Here is a 20,087-nt window from a genome sequence, read left to right as displayed (position 1 = left end):
AAGGCAGAGAGAGTGTCAAAAAGAACCAGGCCCCAAGGTTAATCCCTGGTCCAGGAGCCAGGGTAGGGTGATGCTGGGAAGGGGAAAGGGGACAGGAAGAGAGACAGATGGATGAGACCTGTTCTCAGACCCTGGGCTAGCCCACTGAGGGCACACTGGGATCTGTGGCCTCTTTTCCCTTGGGTGCCTGTCCCTGCTGGTGGGGCAGTGCCAGGCCCACAGGCTGGTGGGCAAACCCACAGGGCCTCTCCTATCCAGGCCAGACCCAGAGCACGCTGCTCAGGGCATCTGCTTCAGCCCCGGCTGATGTACAAGGCAAAGGGGCCTAGGTCAGGGCAGGACTTGCCCAAGGGCATGTTGCAGGGCAGTGGAAGCTCAGGCTCGGACTGGATCGCCTGTCTCCCTACACACCAGGCTGTCACCTCTCCATGTCTCTGTCACTCATTCTCTCTTTTTCCCCCACTCCACCTCACTCTTATTCTGTCTCTGTCTGCCTTTCCCTCTCTCTGTCTCTTTCCGCTTCTCTCTGTCTATTTCTCTCTCTGTTTCTCCCTGGTCACTGTGGTCTGTCTCTTTCCATTTCCTCTCCCTTCCCCCATCACTGTGTTCAGGACCAGGCACTGGGCTGTTCTCCCTTGGTCCCTACACATCTCACAACAACACCCTCCTGCCCCTTCATCATCCTGGCTATGTCCCCCCCCCCCCAGCCCCCTAGTCTCCTTACTGGGGTTCCTGTCTCATGTGCTCCAATTAGCCTTTGATTTGAGCCTCAGGCTCCTTTCCGCTACCCAGCCTAGGAGCCCTGGGTGCCTGGACTGGGTCCAGTTCCTGTGTGTCCCGCATCCAGCAGAGGCCTGGCCTGCAGGGGCATCAGCCAGGGCTGGTTGGTGACTTTTGTGCAGCAGCCTCTCCCCAACTCATTCATTGTTAATATAATGACAGGAAGAGCACCCCCTAGGTCCAGCTCAGTGCTAAGTGACTTTTATGTATGCCAGGTCTCCCATCTGGTAAATGATGGAGCAGGATCTCTACCTTCTCTTTTGAGCCCCAAAGCATAAAATCATGATAACACAATATTAAGGGTTAACATACTTGGCTGCTAACTGAAAGGTTGGAGGTTTGAGTCCATCCAGAGGTACCTTGGAAAAAAAGCCTACACTCTACTTTCAAAAGATCAGTCATGAGAGGGGGCCAAGAAGGCTGACTAGGTAGACGCTACCTCGGATCCCTCTTGCAAAAAAGACTCAGAAAAACAAGTGAATTGATCACATACGTGACAATCTATGAACCCTGAACAACAAACACAGATTTAAAGAGTTGACCTGAGTGACAGAGACTGAGAACGAACAACTACGGGGAAGCAGCGACTGTTTTCGGAGCCTGGAGCCAGCGTCCCAGTCAGGTAACCTTGGCGCTGGGCTTAGGACTGGGCCCAGGGGAGCTGAACACAACATCCTGTGACGACGCAAACACGGGGCTCAGCCCTACCCCCCTGAACTGACCCCGGGAGGGGGCCCAGCCGGTCCGCGTGGGTAGCACGGCCACGCGGCTGGTGGGAGGAGAAGTCCCTGGGAGGCAGTGACTGGTTTTGGAGCCGGGAGTGCAGCGTCCCAGCTGGGGAACCTTGGCGCCGGGCTTTGGACTGGGCACAGGGGAGCTGAGCACGGCATCCTGTGACCGTGCAAACATGGGGCGTAGCCCTACCCCCCTGAACTGACCCCGGGAGGGGGCCCAGCCGGTCGGTGCAGGCGGCAGAAGGAGAAGTCCCTGGGAGGCAGCGACTGGTTTTGGAGCCGGGAGTGCAGCATCCCAGCCGGGGAACCTTGACGCTGGGCTTTGGACTGGTAGCGGAGGAACTGACCACGGCTTCTGTGGGCCAGACCCTCGGGGGCAATTTCTACCCAGCCAGCACACATAGGAGACACGCCCCTCGGGAATCTCAGATAAAATAGTCATCCCAAGCAAGATAAGCAACTTTGGCTATATTCCAGGGTGCTACTCTCTCCTGGTTTTCTGGACCCTCCCCTCCCCTTCCCAGGTGGCTTCATTAACACTGGAATTTCCTGAGCCAGAGGGAGAATGGCTACGGCTCCGCGACTTTTCTTTTCCCTTTTTTTTTTTTTTTTTTTTTTTGGTCTTTTCCTAACCCATTCTTCCGGCCTGAGAGAAGCAACCACAAAAAACCCAGGGACCAAAAATCCTTCCCTAATTGGACTAAAAACACAGAACCAGCTCCAGCCAAGCATATAGGATCCATATCTCGGGCTTTCATCCCTACAGGCAACAAGGTGGCTATTATAATGCAAAGGCATTTCAGATAGGGATCTGACTGCATTTTTTTTTTTTAGCGTATTTACCGGAAAAACAAGTTTCCCAGGTCTGATATCTCTGCTTATTCAACAGAGCCCTAACTGACCCACAACAGGGAACTGAGGGCTGAAGCTCCCCCCAGACCACCTAGCCTCTTGCCTTAGGGGTCTAAGGAGGGTGACACCTACCAGTCTGTAGAGGTATTTGCACTGGGGGCCTAAGGTACAGCTGCAGAGCCCTCCCACCAAGGTGCTTTAGGAATAGAGACACACCTACCTCACTGACACTTGGGGGAAGCCTGTCAGCATCCTGCCCCCCCCGGAGTGTGAACCCCAGCTGCTACTAGAATCTGGTGCACACAACTATCACCACTACTTCTCGAGGTGGATAGGTGTTAGGGTGCAGCACACACTTGATGACCCCAAATCAGATTCTACTCAAGAATAGTGAATAGACTCAGGCATATATATCTGGCAACAGCCCAAACCAGCTGGTAATAGGTCATAAGTAAGTCAAGGGCTACAACAATCAAGACAGCACAATCTAGTAGCCCATCCACGTATATTGAAAGAAAACAAAACAAGATAAGACTCAGTGAGCAAATATAGAATAAATCACTACAATATCTTAGTGATGGCTGGGAGACAGCAGTCGATATCAAACCACATAAAGAAGCAGACCATGACAGCTTCTACAACCCCCCAAACAAAAGAATCAAAATCTTTCCCAAATGAAGATACAATCCTGGAATTCCCAGATGCAGAATATAAAAAACTAATTTACAGAATGCTTCAAGACATCAGGGATGACCTCAGAAATGAAATAAGGCAAACTGCAGAAAAAGCCAAGGAACACACTGATAAAACAGTTGAAGAACTCAAAAAGATTATTCAAGAACATAGTGGAAAAATTAATAAGTTGCAACAATCCATAGAGAGACAGCATGCAGAAATTCAAAAGATTAACAATAAAATTACAGAATTAGACAACGCAATAGGAAGTCAGAGGAGGAGACTCGAGCAATTAGAATGCAGAGTGGGAAATCTGGAGGACCAGGGAATTAACACCAACATAGCTGAAAAAAAATCAGATAAAAGAATTTTAAAAAATGAAGAAACCCTAAGAATCATGTGGGACTCTATCAAGGATAACTTGTGTGTGATTGGAGTCCCAGAACAGGGAGGAAGGACAGAAAACACAGAGAGAATAGTTGAAGATCTGCTGACAGAAAACTTCCCTGACATCATGAAAGACGAAAGGATATCTATCCAAGATGCTCATCGAACCCCATTTAAGACTGATCCAAAAAGAAAAACACCAAGACATATTATCATCAAACTTGCCAAAACCAAAGATAAAGAGAAAATTTTAAAAGCAGCCAGGGAGAAAAGAAAGGTCTCCTTCAAGGGAGAATCAATAAGAATAAGTTCAGACTACTCAGCAGAAACCATGCAGTCAAGGAGGCAATGGGATGACATATATAGAGCACTGAAGGAGAAAAACTGCCAGCCAAGGATCATATATCCAGCAAAACTCTCTCAAATATGAAGGCGACATTAAAACCTTTATAGATAAACAGAAGCTTAGAGAATTTGCAAAAACCACACCAAAGCTACAAGAAATACTAAAGGAAATTGTTTGGTCAGAAAACCAATAATATCAGATACCAGCACAACACAAAGTCACAGAACAGAACATCCTGATATCAACTCAAATAGGGAAATCGCAAAAACAAATTAAGATTAATTAAAAAAAAAATGCTCAAAACAGGGAATCATTGAAATCAATATGTAAAAGATCACAATAATCAAAAAGAGGGACTAAATACAGGTGGCATAGAACTGCCATATGGAGAGGGATACAAGGCAATATAGGACAATACAAGTTAGGTTTTTACTTAGAAAAATAGGAGTAAATATTAAGGTAACCACAAAGAGGAATAACAACTCCATAACTCAAAATAAAAACCAAGAAAAACGTAACGACTCAACAAACATAAAGTCAAATACTATGAAAATGAGGATCTCACAATTTACAAAGAAAAACGTCTCAGCACAAAAAAGTAAGTGGAAAAATGAAATTGTCAATAGCACACATGAAAAGCCATCAAAACGACAACACTAAACAGTTATCTATAATTACGCTGAATGTAAATGGACTAAATGCACCAATAAAGAGACAGAGAGTCTCAGACTGGATAAAGAAACACGATCTGTCTATATGCTGCCTACAAGAGACACACTAAACTCAAAAAAAAAAAAAACTCAAAGGATGGAAAAAAACATATCAAGCAAACAGTAAGCAACAAAGAAGAGGAGTAGCAATATTAATTTCTGACAAAATAGACTTTAGACTTAAATCCACCACAAAGGATAAAGAAGGACACTACGTAATGATAAAAGGGACAATTGACCAGGAAGATATAACCATATTAAATATTTACGCACCCAATGATAGGGCTGCAAGATACATAAATCAAATTTTAACAGAACTGAAAAGTGAGAGAGACACCTCCACAACTATAGTAGGAGACTTCAACACACCACTTTCGGAGAAGGACAGGACATCCAGTAAGAAGCTCAATAGAGACACAGGAGACCTAATTACAACCATCAACCAACTTGACCTCATTGACTTATGCAGAACTCTCCACCCAAATGCTGCAAACTATACTTTTTTTTCTAGCGCACATGGAACATTCTCTAGAATAGACCACATATTAGGTCATAAAACAAACCTTTGCAGAATCCGAAACATCGAAATATTACAAAGCATCTTCTCAGACCACAAGGCCATAAAAGCGGAAATCAATAACAGAAAAATTAGGGAAAAGAAATCAAATACTTGGAAATTGAACAATACCCTCCTGAAAAAAGACTGGGTTATAGAAGACGTTAAGGAGGGAATAAGGAAATTCATAGAAAGCAACGAGAATGAAAATACTTCCTATCAAAACCTCTGGGACACAGCAAAAGCAGTGCTCAGAGGCCAATTTATATCGATAAATGCACACATACAAAAACAAGAAAGAGCCAAAATCAGAGAACTGTCCCCACAACTTGAACAAATAGAAAGTGAGCAACGAAAGAATCCATCAGGCACCAGAAGAAAACAAATAATAAAAATTAGAGCTGAACTAAATGAATTAGAGAACAGAAAAACAATTGAAAGAATTAACAAAGCCAAAAGCTGGTTCCTTGAAAAAGTTAACAAAATTGATAAACCATTGGCTAGACTGACTAAAGAAATACAGGAAAGGAAACAAATAACCCGAATAAGAAACGAGAAGGGCCACATCACAACAGAACCAAATGAAATTAAAAGAATCATATCAGATTATTACGAAAAATTGTACTCTAACAAATTTGCAAACCTAGAAGAAATGGATGAATTCCTGGAAAAACACTACCTACCTAAACTAACACATTCAGAAGTAGAACAACTAAATAGACCCATAACAAAAAAAGAGATTGAAACGGTAATCAAAAAACTCCCAACCAAAAAAAGCCCTGGCCCGGACGGCTTCACTGCAGAGTTCTACTAAACTTTCAGAGAAGAGTTAACAGCACTACTACTAAAGGTATTTCAAAGCATAGAAAATGACGGAATACTACCCAACTCATTCTATGAAGCCACCACCTCCCTGATACCAAAACCAGGTAAAGACATTAAAAAAAAAGAAAATTACAGACCTATATCCCTCATGAACATTGATGCAAAAATCCTCAACAAAATTCTAGCCAACAGAATTCAACAACATACCAAAAAAATAATTCACCACGATCAAGTGGGATTTATACCAGGTATGCAAGGCTGGTTTAATATTAGAAAAACCATTAATGTAATCCACCACATAAATAAAACAAAAGACAAAAACCACATGATCTTATCAATTGATGCAGAAAAGGCATTTGACGAAGTCCAACACCGATTTATGATAAAAACTCTCACCAAAATAGGAACTGAAGGAAAACTCCTCAACATAATAAAGGGCATCTATGCAAAGCCAACATCCAACATCACTCTAAATGGAGAGAGCCTGAAAGCATTTCCCTTGAGAACGGGAACCAGACAAGGATGCCCTTTATCACCGCTCTTATTCAACATCGTGCTAGAAGTCCTAGCCAGGGCAATTAGGCTAGACAAAGAAATAAAGGGCATCCGGATTGGCAAGGAGGAAGTAAAATTATCTCTATTTGCAGATGACATGATCTTATACACAGAAAACCCTAAGGAATCCTCCAGAAAACTACCGAAACTAGTAGAAGTGTTTGGCAGAGTCTCAGGTTATAAGATAAACATACAAAAATCACTTGGATTCCTCTACATAAACAAAAAGAACATCGAAGAGGAAATAATCAAATCATTACCATTCACAGTAGCCCCCAAGAAGATAAAATACACAGGAATAAATCTTACCAAGGATGTAAAAGACCTATACAAAGAAAACTACAAAGCTCTACTACGAGAAATTAAAAAGGACATACTTAAGTGAAAAACATACCTTGCTCATGGATAGGAAGACTTAACATAGTAAAAATGTCTATTCTACCAAAAGCCATCTATACATACAATGCAATTCTGATCCAAATTCCAATGTCATTTTTTAATGTGATGGAGAAACAAATCACCAACTTCATATGGAAGGGAAAGAAGCCTCGGATAAGTAAAGCATTACTGAAAAAGAAGAAGAAAGTGGGAGGCCTCACTCTACCTGATTTCAGAAGCTATTATACAGCCACAGTAGTCAAAACAGCCTGGTACTGGTACAACAACAGACACATAGACCAGTGGAACAGAATTGAGAACCCAGATATAAATCCATCCACATATGAGCAGCTGATATTTGACAAAGGCCCAGTGTCAGTTAATTGGGGAAAAGATAGTCTTTTTAACAAAAGGTGCTGGCATAACTGAATATCCATTTGCAAAAAAATGAAACAGGACCCATACCTCACACCATGCACAAAAACTAACTCCAAGTGGATCAAAGACCTAAACATAAAGACTAAAATGATAAAGATCATGGAAGAAAAAATAGGGACAACCTTAGGAGCCCTAATACAGGCATAAACAGAATACAAAACATTACCAAAAATGACAAAGAGAAACCAGATAACTGGGAGCTTCTAAAAATCAAACACCTATGCTCATCTAAAGACTTCACCAAAAGAGTAAAAAGACAACCTACAGACTGGGAAAGAATTTTCAGCTATGACATTTCCGACCAGAGCCTGATCTCTAAAATCTATATGATTCTGTCAAAACTCAACCACAAAAAGGCAAACAACCCAATCAAGAAGTGGGCAAAGGATATGAACACACACTTCACTAAAGAAGATATTCAGGCAGCTAACAGATACATGAGAAAATGCTCTCGATCATTAGCCATTAAAAAAAAGCAAATTAAAACTACAATGAGATTCCATCTCACTCCAACAAGGCTGGCATTAATCCAAAAAACACAAAATAATAAACGTTGGAGAGGCTGTGGAGAGATTGGAACTGTTATACACTGCTGGTGGGAATGTAAAATGGTACAACCACTTTGGAAATCTATCTGGCGTTATCTTAAACAGTTAGAAATAGAACTACCATACAACCCAGAAATCCCACTCCTCGGAATATACCCTAGAGAAACAAGAGCCTTCACACAAACAGATATATGCACACCCATGTTTATTGCAGCTCTGTTTACAATAGCAAAAAGCTGGAAGCAACCAAGGTGTCCATCAACGGATGAATGGTTAGATAAATTGTGGTATATTCACACAATGGAATACTATGCATCGATAAAGAACAGTGACAAATCTGTGAAACATTTCATAACATGGAGGAACGTGGAAGGCATTATGCTGAGTGAAATTAGTCAGAGGCAAAAGGACAAATATTGTATAAGACCACTATTATAAGATCTTGAGAAATAGTATAAGCTGAGAAGAACACATACTTTTGTGGTTATGAGGGGGGCAGGGAGGGAGGGTGGGAGAGGGTTTTTTACTGATTAATTAGTAGATAAGAACTGCTTTAGGTGAAGGGAAGGACAACGCTCAATACATGGAAGGTCAGCTCAACTGGACTGGACCAAAAGCAAAGAAGTTTCCGGGATAAACTGAATGCTTCAAAGGTCAGCGGAGCAAGGGCGGGAGTTTGGGGACCATGGTTTAAGGGGACTTCTAAGTCAATTGGCAAAATAATTCTATTATGAAAACATTCTGCATCCCACTTTGAAATGTGGCGTCTGGGGTCTTAAATGCTAACAAGTGGCCATCTAAGATGCATCAATTGGTCTCAACCCACCTGGATCAAAGGAGACTGAACACCAAGGTCACACGATAACTAAGAGCCCAAGAGACAGAAAGGGCCACATGAACCAGAGACCTACATCATCCTGAGACCAGAAGAACTAGATGGTGCCCGGCCACATCCGATGACTGCCCTGACAGGGAGCACAACAGAGAATCCCTGAGGGAGCAGGAGATCAGTGGGATGCAGACCCCAAATTCTCACAAAAAGACCATACTTAATGGTCTGACTGAGACTAGAGGAATCCTGGCGGTCATGGTCCCCAAACCTTCTGTTGGCCCAGGACAGGAACCATTCCCGAAGACAACTCATCAGACATGAAAGGGACTGGACAGTGTGTAGGAGAGAGATGCTGATGAAGAGTGAGCTAATTATATCAGGTGGACACTTGAGACAGTGTTGGCTTCTCCTGTCCGGAGGGGGAATGGGAGGATAGAGAGAGTTGGAAGCTGGCAAAATTGTCACAAAAAGAGAGACTGGAAGGGCTGACTCATTAGGGGGAGAGCAAGTGGGAGTACGGAGTAAGGTGTGTATAAACTTATATGTGACAGTCTGACTTGATTTGTAAACGTTCACTTGAAGCTCAATAAAAGTTTATAAAATTAAAAAAAAAAAAGAGTGAGGAATAATGGTACAAAGAAAAAAAAAGATCAGTCATTGAAAACCTTATGTAGCACAGTCCTACTCTGACACACATGGGGTCACCATGAGTTTGAATAAACTCCATAACTACTGGTTTAGTAACAGTGGCTAACTAGCCTGGACTACTGCCCCTGCTGGGAGCATGACAGGTGTCACCTGACCTCCACGGTGGTCCAGCAAGGCAGTGCTGTCACCACCCCCACTTCAGAGAGGACAAGGCGGGGGCTCAGGGAGACACAGCCCCTTGCCCAAGGTCATAGGGCTGGCACACTCAATGCCAGTGCTCAACAAACAAGGTCCTACTTGGTCTGGGCCTGACACCTCTTCTAAGATGCCACAGTGGCCTCATTGCTATTCCTGGAGAATTCCAAGATCATTCTGGCTTCAAGGACTTCTGCCTGCAGTGCTCTTTCCCTGATACCCCCGTGGGTGCTACCGCAGTTTTATTCAGGCCTCTGCTCCTCAGAGAGGCCCTTGACTGTCCCCATCCTCCCCATTCTCTATTCCCTCATCCTGCTTGGGTGTCCTTCCTGGAACCTGTCTCTCTACCTGACGTGATTTGTTTCACTTGGGTTTGGTTTTTTGTTTCTACTAAAATGTCATCTCCCTTAGGGCAGGTGTTTTTTTCTGTCTTGTTCATGGCTGTATCCCCAGCACCGAGAACCACTCTTTGCACACAGCAGATGCTCGAAAATATTTGTTGAATGAATGATTATAACTGAAGTGGCCATGGCAAGGACAACACAGTGGTTAGGAGGAAACGGAGGCTGGGAGCCAGGTTTTCACTCTCACCAGCTATGTGGCTTTAGAAGGAACCCAAACTGGCTTTGAGGAGCCTCAGTTTCCTTACCTGTAAAATGCGGTGAAGGGCTCCATACTTCTTGGCTCATTATGAGGGTAAGATTATGATGCACACTAGAATATCGATGGATGGCTCCATAGTGTCTAGCATTCATTTTAGAATGTCCCAGCAAAGCGAGGGGCAGGTGGAACAAGGATGGCGGAGTGTGATAACTATGGTTGTCACACCATTTTTCTAACTTTACATATGTTTGAAGTTTTCCAAAATAAAAAGACAAGGAAGAGCTAATAGGTGCTCAAGGCTCAGCCCGGGCCTGGCACACAGTGGGTGCTCCACATGCACTAGTATTTCCTTCTACTCTGGGCTTCCATTTCTGGACATGGTGGCTAGAAGATTAGGGGCAACAGAGCCATCCTGACATCCCCGCCCACGCACCACCCCAGCCATCCTCCTGGCTGGAGCCCCATCACTCACTCCCTGATTACAGTCTCTCTCCTGACTGCACACTGATCTCCTCTGGCTCCTGGTGACAATGGGCAGCATAGCACCTGCCGCCAAATGGATGTGCCAGGGAATCTCACAGACACAGAGAACCGGTTCTGTAGCATCACCAGTTTCCATCTCAGCTGTTTTGCAACTCCCTGGACTGAAAGCCTGGCAAGACACCCGGCAGGGAAGATCCATCTTGCGGAGGGCTTAATCAGAAGACTAGCCCAGAAAGGAGGCTGTAGGATTGAGAGGCACCTTTGAAAAATGGCCTGGCGATCTACTTGCAAAAAAAATCAGCTGTTGAAAATGTTATGGATCAAACACCTCACAGGATTTGGTTCCCTGGTTTGGAGATTTAGGGTCAATGTTTCATGAGACATCCAAGGTAACTGGCCTAGTGAAGAGTTTTGTGCTTCTGTTCTACCTCCTAGTTTGTTGCATAGTACCTGGGGTCTTAACAGCTTCCAAGCAGTCATCCAAGGCACAATAATTAATCCCTATTTGCCTGGAGCAACAGAGGAAGGGGAGTCAGGAAACGGAGGATATGGAATGTGTGGCTAACTGCCTCCATGAACAGCTACTTTCTTTGCCCTTAGACCAGAAGAACTGGATGATGCCCAGCTACCATTACTGAACATTTTGACCAAAGATTCTATTGAAGAATCTTAATCAAAAAGGGGGAAAATGCAGAACAGAATTTCAAATTCTCATGTACTCCACAATTTCTGGAGTCATGGAGGCTGGATGAACCTCTGAAACTACTGCCCTGACATAATCTTTAAACTTTAAACCAAAAAATCCCCTGAAGTCTTCTTAAAACCAAACAATAGTTTAGCTTCACTAGTAAAAAATGTCTGCCTTGAGCATTGCGCTTTTAAGGTACATCTCTATGGGATCAAATTACAACAGAAAATGCAAAGATTAGACAGAAAAATTTAGGAGGCAGTCAGTTTATGTTAATGGGAGAGGAACAACTCAGGAAAGGAGGGTGAGAATGATGGTACAAGTCAAAGAATATAATCAATGTCACTGAATTGTACACGCAGAAATTGTTGAATTGGTATATGTTCTACTTTGTATATTCTCAACAACAACAAAAATAAAATTAATTATTAAAGAAAAAGAAAAGAAAACCCTATGGAGCACAGATCTACTCTGACACACATGAAATCACCATGAGTCCGAGTCGATTCATTGGCAACCTGTACTGGTAATCAGTTTTGAACTCAATTTTCCTCATCTGTGCAGTGGGGATAACAGCCACCTCATACTTTGCTTTGCTGATTAATGAGCTTATGCAGTTAAAGCACTCAGCACACAGCCTGGCATAAGGTCCAGTGGGAGAGGCCCCTGCACTGGGCATCAGGTTGACTGGGCTCAAGGCCTGTCTCCAGTATTGACCGGCCAAAGCCACGCCCTTCCTTTTCCATTCTGTTTCTTTTATAAACGTGATGGATCATTCCCATTTCCCATGTTTCTGTGAGTTTTAAACGAAGACTCAGGCTTGTCCAGGATACAGAGCCAGTGTACCATAAGGGCCACAATCAGCAGAACCACTTTATGTATTTACACTTACTAAGCCCTAGAAAGATGTGACAGGCAAAGCTTACACGGGTGCTGCTGGGCACCATGCATTATTCTCAACACTTGGCTACATTAACTAACTTGTTTAATTTTCACCACAGCCCTAATAGAGAGACATTGTTATTTCTCCCCACTTTATAGACAAGTAAATTGCCCGAAGTCTAACAGCTGATAAGTGATGGAACTTGGAATTGGACCCTGGCAGGTTAGTCTCAAGAAATACCTGTGCTTTTAATCACTTCACTAGATGGCCTCTCAGCTGAGATGTTAGCACTGCTGGGAGGAGGAGGAGTGCGCTCCTGTCTGCCTGGGGGTCTGTGCCCAGCTCTGGGGAGAAGGGAGTGGACGGGCGAGAGAAACGCCCACATCCAGAATGTAACCCTACGATGTTGGATTCTGGGTGACTTCATAGTGTGCAAAAGCAAGTTTTTTCTACCAGTTGTGTTATATATATGTAGATGGATGGACAGATGGATGGATGGACGGGTGGACGGGTGGACTGGTGGACGGGTGGGTGGGTGGGTAATAGACAAATTAGATTAGATAGATAGATCAGATAGACAGACAGATAGATAGATATAGGAAACTATTAGAAAAATGTAATGTATGTATTAAGTGTATATATTTACAATATACTACATATATTCATATTATGTAATATATAATATATATACGATGTACATGTGTGCACATACACACATACACATACATCCCTGAGTGGTGCAAGTAGTTAACCCGGTCACTGCTAACTGAAAAATTAGAGGTTCAAGTCCACCCAGAGGGGCCTCAGAAAAAAAGCCTGGTGATCTACTTCTGAAAAATCAGCTACTGAAAACCCTAAGGAGCACAGTTCTACTCTGACACGCATAAGGTCTCCACGAGACACAGTCAAGTTCACGGCAACTGGAAAAAATATGTACATATATATACAGATACTTAGGAACCCTGGTGGTGCAATAGCTAGGCTCTCAGCTGCTGAGCAATAAGATTGGTGGTTTGAACACACCCAGCAGCTCTGTGGGAAGAAGACCTGGTGATCTGCCAGATTACAGCCAAGAAAACCCTATGGGGCACTTCTACTCGGTCACACAGGGTCACTTTAAGAAAATAAACTCCACAGCACCCAACAATATCTGTATACATACAAGTACATATAATATACATATGCATATACATACATATATACACATACATGTACAAATACATACACACACATGTTATTTTTGAACACAGATATACACACACATATATATTATATGTACACATACTTGCACATATACATATATATGCACACATGTACATATATACATATATGCACCTGCATACATATATATACATATATGTATATGCGTACACATATATGCACATATATACACATACGTACATGTATATGCACTTATATGCACACATGTACACCTCCATACATACATAAATGTGTATATATACACACACATACATACAGATACACAAGTACATACGTGCTTTTATGTATACACACAAGCATATACATACATACATATGTACATATACACACACATACATACATGTATATTTATACACACATATACACTCGACGGCACTGGGTTGTTTTTTTTTTTTCTTATACACCTATGTATACACACAGGTTGTTATTTTTGTTAGGTGCCATCAAGTTGGTTCCAACTCATAGCAACTCTATGTGTAACAGAACGAAACAATGCCCAGTCTGGGCCAGCCTCACAATCATTGTTATGCTTGAGACCATTGTTGCAGCCACTGTGTCAATCCGTCTTGCTGAGTATCTTGCTCTTTTTTGATAAACTTTCACTTTACTAAGCTTGATGTCCTTCTCCAGAGACTCGTCCCTTCTGATAACATGTCCAAAGTACATAAGACGAAGACTTGCCATCTTCCCTTCTAAGGAGCATTCTGGCTGTTTCCGAGACAGATTTATCTGTTCTTCTGGCAGTCCACGGTATAGTCAATATTCTTCACCAAAACCGTAATTCAAAGCCGTCAGTTCTTCTGCTGTCTTCCGTATTCATTGTCCAGCTTCCGCATGCATATGAGGCAATTGAAAATACCATGGCTTGGGTCAGGCGCACCTTAGTCCTCAAAGTGACATCTTTCCTTTTGAGCACTTTAAAGCGGTCTTTTGCAGATTTGCCCAACATAATACGTTGTCTGATTTCTTGACTGCTGCTTCCATGGCTGTCAATTGTTCATCCAAGTAAAATGAAATCTTTGACAACTTCAGTCTTTTCTCTGTTTATCATGATGTTGATTATTGGTCCAGTTGTGAGGATTTTTGTTTTCTTTATACTGAGGTAAGATAATACTGAAGGCTGTAGTCTTTGATCTTTATCAGTAAGTGCTTCAAGTCCTCTTCACTTTCAGCAGGCAAGGTTGTGTTATCTGCATATTACAGATTGTTAATGCATCTTCCTCCAATCCTGATGCCACATTCTTCTTCATATAGTCCAGCTTCTTGGATTATTTGCTCAGCATACAGATTGAAAAAGTAAGGATACAATCATGATGCATACCTTTCTTGACTTTAAAAACCACACAGTATCCCCTTGTTCTGTTCGAATGACTGCCTCTTGGTCTATGTACAGGTTCTTCAAAAGCACAATTAAGTATTCTGGAATTCCCGTTCTTTGCAATGTTATCCATAATTTGTTATGATCCACACAGCGGAATACCTTTGGGTAGTCAATGAAACACAGGTAAAAATCTTTCTGGTATTCTCTGCTTTCAGTCAAGATACATACGACATCAGCCAGATATCCCTTGTTCCACATCCTCTTCTGAACCCAGCTTGAACTTCTGGCAGTTCCCTGTGGATGTAATGCTGCAACTGCTTTTGAATGCTCTTCAGGAAAATTTTACTTGTGTTTGGTATTAATGATATTGTTCAATAATTTCCACGTTATGTTGGATCACCTTTCTTTTGAATGGGCATAAATATAGATTTCTTCCAGTTGGTTGGCCAGGTAGCCACCTTCCAAAATTCTTAACGTAGACTAGTGAGCAACTCCAGTGCTGCATCCTTTTGTTGAAACATCTTAATTGGTATTCCATCAATTCCCAGAGCCTTGTTTGTCGGCAATGTCTTCCATGCAGCTTGGAGCTCTTCCTTCAGTACCGTTGATTGTTGATAATATGCTACCTCCTGAAATGGTTGAGCATCAACCAATTCTTTTTGGCACAGTGACTCTGTGTATTCCTTCCATTTTCTTTTGATGCTTCCTGCTTCATTCAATATTTTCCCCATAGAATCCTTCAGTATTGCAACTCAAGTTTTGAATTTTTTCTTCAATTCTTTCAGCTTGAGAAATGCCAAACATGTTCTTCCCTTTTGGTTTTCTAACTCCAGACTTTTGCATATTTCAATATAATACTTTACTTTGTCTTCTCCAGTCACCCTTTGAAATCTTCTGTTCAGCTCTTTTACTGCATCATTTCTTCCAATTGCTTTAACTACTCTAGGTTCAAGAGTAAGTTTCAGAGCCTTCTGATATCCGTTTTGGTTTTTTCTTTCTTTCCTGTCCTTTTAATGACCTTTTTCTTTCTTTATATTTGATGTCCTTGATGTCATTCCACAACTCGTTTGGTCTTTGGTCATTAGCGTTCAATGCATCAAAATTATTACGATGGTCTCTAAATTCAGGTGGCATATATTCAAAGTCACATTTTGGCTCTCCTGGAAACCAAAAAAAAAAACAAACCCAGTGCAGTTGAGTGGATTCCAACTCATAGCGACCATATAGGATGGAGTAGAACTGCCCCATAGAGTTTCCAAGGAGCACCTGGCAGATTCGAACTGTTGACCCTTTGGTTAGCAGCTGTAGCACTTAACCACTACGCCACCAGAGTTTCTGGCTCTCATGGACTTGCTCTAATTTTCTTCAGCTTCATCTTGAACTGGAATCTGAGCAATTGATGGTCTGTTCCTCGTTTGGTCCCTGGCCTTGTTCTGACTGATGATATTGAGCTTCTCCATAATCTCTTTCCACAGATGTAGTCTATTTGATTCCCATGTATCCCATCTGAAGAGGACCACATGTATAGTCACCTTTTATGTTGTTGAAAAAAGGTATTTGCAATGAAGAAGTTGTTGGTCTTGAAAAATTCTATCGTATGACCTCCGGCATCGTTTGTATCATCCAGGCCATATTTTCCAACTACCGATCCTTCTTTGTTTCTAACTTTCACATTCCAATCACCAGTAATTATCAATGCGTCTTGATTATATGTTTGATGAATATCAGACTGCAGACGTTGGTAATAATCGTCAATTCCTTCATCTTTGACATTAATGGTTGGTGCATAAATTTGAATAATAGTCATATTAACTGGTCTTCTTTGTACATATATGAATATTGTTCTATCACTGAGAGTGTTGTACTTCAGGATAGATCTTGAAATGTTTTTTGACAATGAATGTGACACCATTCCTCTTCAATTTGTCATTTCCAGCATTGTAGACCATGTGTTTGTCTGATTCAAAATGTCAATACCAGTCCATTTCAGCTCACTAATGCCTAGGATATAAATCTTTATGCATACTGTTTCATTTTTTACAACTTCCAATTTTCCTAGATTCATACTTCATACAATTCTGCATTCTGATTATGAATGGATGTTTGCAGCTGTTTCTTCTCATTTTGAGTCATTAAGTTTGATTTTACTTTCAGGAGGCAGCTCTTCCCTAGTCGTATTTTGAATGCCTTCCAGCCTGAGGGGATGGTTTTCCAGCACTACACAAGACAATGTCCCGCTGGTATTCATAATATTTTCACTGGTCACTTTTTTCAAAAGTAGACCACCGGGTCCTTCTTCCTAATCTGTCTTAGTCTGTAAGCTCTGCTGAAACCTGCCTACCACTCGTGACCCTGTTGGTATTTGAAACACTGGTGGCATAGCTTCCAGTGTCACAGTAACGGGCAAGCCACCACAGTATGACAAACTGACAGATGCATGCAGATACACACACACATATATATACACACACACATATACACACACATATACACAAACACACACATATGCAGGTATATAGGTGGTCTAGACTCCTAGGTTCTATGATCTTCAACAGCAACAAGGAGTACTATGCTGCACCCTCACTTTGTCCTTCAGGTCCCTGATCCTGCAGGTTAAGCCCCCCGGAAGGCATGGAGGCTTCACAAGGTATCAGGTGTGTGGGAAGTGAAAAAAAAAAAGCAAAAAACAGTTGTCGTCGCAGAGATTCTGACTCATGGTGATCCCATGTGTGTCAGAGTAGAACTGTGCTTCATATGGTTTTCAATGACTGTGATCTTTCAGAAGTAGATTCCCAGACCTTTCTTCTGAAGTCCTTCTGGTGTATTCAAACAACAAAACTTTCTTTCAGTTAGTAGCCAAACACCACTCAGTAATTCAGTGGGAAGTGAGGAAGGACTGAATGAAGGACTGGAAGTCATGTCAGGTAAATCCTGCCTGGACCTGGGTGGGAGAGGAAAGGACCCCTCCAAGCAATAAGACCTCCCTGGGGCAGAAGTAAGGCTTCTGGGGGGATTTCTCTGGGAGTCCCTTGTTATAAACAACTATTTGTGGAAATGTCTTAAAGAGGAACAGGCAGAGGAGAAAGAGGCCTGAGATCTGTGAGGTAATTTAATAGGAGGAGGGGGACAGAAGGCGAGGTGGTGTGGGACAGAGACCCATCTGCCCCACTGCCAAGGGGGGAGGGGCACCACTGTCAAACTCAGGCTCAGGTGAGCATCCCTGCATGGTGGTGCCTGAGGGCAGCCACACTCACCTGTGAGTCTCAGCAGCAGAAGCAGCAGAACGGAAGGCAGAGGTAGGTGGGGCTGAGTTGCAGAGACAGACATCGTGGTGGTCTGGGAACTTGCTTTTTGTCAGCTCTCCTGGGGAGTCCCTGGACTCTGCTCTGCAGAGAGAGATGCAGCTTTTTCTCCTGTGATGTGAGAGAAAGTGACTGTGATGGGAGGAAAGAGCTGTGGGACCCTGGCAGTTTCTGCTTCTAGATTGTGAAACAGGAACCAGACACCACCTAAGAGGTTACTGAGATAAGGGTTCCAAGAAACAACCATTTTTGAAGAAGTCCTGGCCAACCCCTTTTGTACCCAGGTTCTGTGTACACTGGGCCCTATATGCCATCTCAGGGGTGCTGGTGGCCCTTCCCCACCCAGGAGCACCAGGGACATGGGCTGAGTGAAGGCTTCTGTCCCAGAACCTTGAGATGGTGTAGGGTGTGTTCAGCTTCCTGTACCTGCCCAACATCTGGGGTCAGATGAACTGCACAGCTGGAGTCAGGCGGAGAGCTCCATAGGGCCAGCACTGCATTTTGGTGGAGGTCCCAGGGGACGGGACCCTGTTTTCCGCACTCCAGTGGTATCTGTGGTTACCATGAGCCTGAGTCAGTGTCTACTGAGGGCCCCTGGATTTGCAGCCAGTCCCTGCTCAAAGTACAGGGAGCTCCTCCTTTCTCCTTCTTGCAAGGGAAGGAGCTTTGACTGAGCAAGGAGTTAGACCCTGGGAGAGACTTGTGGTTTCTGTTTTACAGGATGGAGGAAGCAGGAGACTAGGGGTAATCATCCTGCAGGGAGAGCTACACACCCAGAAACACAGCTAGGAGCAGGGTGGCTCTCATGTATGCTCCCCCCTCCAAGTCTGGGGCCACTTGTGGGGAGAGTGGATGACAGGAGAAATGGCCACACCAGGAATGTGCCTCCTCTTCCTGCTCCTGAACAATCATGTCCAGCTCACACCATGGTGTCCAGAGCCTCTCAACCCTGCGCTCTTCACTTCTGTGGGCCCATCGCCAGGCAGTGCTGTCTGTGACTTACTTTCTCCTCTGCTCCAGACCGCTGCCTCCTTCCTAGAGGCTAACTGTACTTTTGTGATGAGAAGGGACAAAACCAATAGGGAAATCCAAGACATGACAAATTTTCCTCTTTCCTTAAGATCTTATTAGTCTAGCTTTTTTTTTTTTTTTTCTGGGTAAGGTTCCATGCAGTGATCTTGACAAGGAGTTGACAATAGTGCTCCCTGTGACATCTATCTTCCCAATCCCAATCCCTCTTTTGAAAGATGACAGATTGTATTTTCCAGAGATGACCATGATGATATCCCTGTCTCACGTGCTGTCAACACACCTCCTTCTGAATCTGGGCAGACTGCGTATATGGCCAAAGCGATGCTCTGTGACGTCTTAAGCTAGACCAAACAAATTCTCTGTACTTCCACCTTGCTCTTTTGGGATGCCTATTTTTGGAATCAAGCCATCACACTACGAGAAAGCCCAAACTTGTACACACAGAGAGACTACATAGCAAAAACACATATAAGAGTTCTAGTCCACAGGTCAGCTAAGGTGCCAGCCCATAGTCAGATTCCAACACCATATAATTAGAGAAGCTTCCAGATGATTCTGGCCCACAGGAATCAAGCCACCCTTAGCTGAGTCTTCCCAGCCAAAGTCCCAGACAACATACAGCAAAGACAAGCCATTCTTTCTGTGCCCTGTCTGAATTCCTGACCCACACTATCAGTGATTGTAACAAAATGGTGTTTCTGGCCCCTACACAGATTCAGAAAACAAACCTGAACTGGAGGAGTTGGTATTTGGAGAAGGAGAGGAGTAGAATGCATGAGAACTTAGACATGAGGGTGGGATTCAGGGGCCCTTGTTCTCCCTCCCTAGGTGGGATGAATGCAATGAGCCCTCAGCTTTCCTACTGGGCTGCTCCAGGCTTTGTCCCCAGACCTCATGCTGTGGCACGGAGAGGAGGGTAAGAGGCAGGCAGTCAGCAAGTGAAGGCTTATAAAACTCATTGCACCATATTTCTCTTCTCTCGGCTGAGGTCCTGGGAAAGAAGGAAGCAGCAGAGCCTGAAGTTCCCACAGTGACTGGAGGGAGTTGCTGTGAGGAAGCACATCCATCCATCCACTTACTCGCTCTTTGCCTGCT

Source organism: Loxodonta africana, chromosome 24 (genome assembly GCF_030014295.1).
Source record: "Loxodonta africana isolate mLoxAfr1 chromosome 24, mLoxAfr1.hap2, whole genome shotgun sequence".
In the NCBI taxonomy this organism is placed as follows: Eukaryota; Metazoa; Chordata; class Mammalia; order Proboscidea; family Elephantidae; genus Loxodonta; species Loxodonta africana.
The sequence above is the reverse complement of the archived record's forward strand: the minus strand, read 5'-3'. Positions refer to the sequence as shown.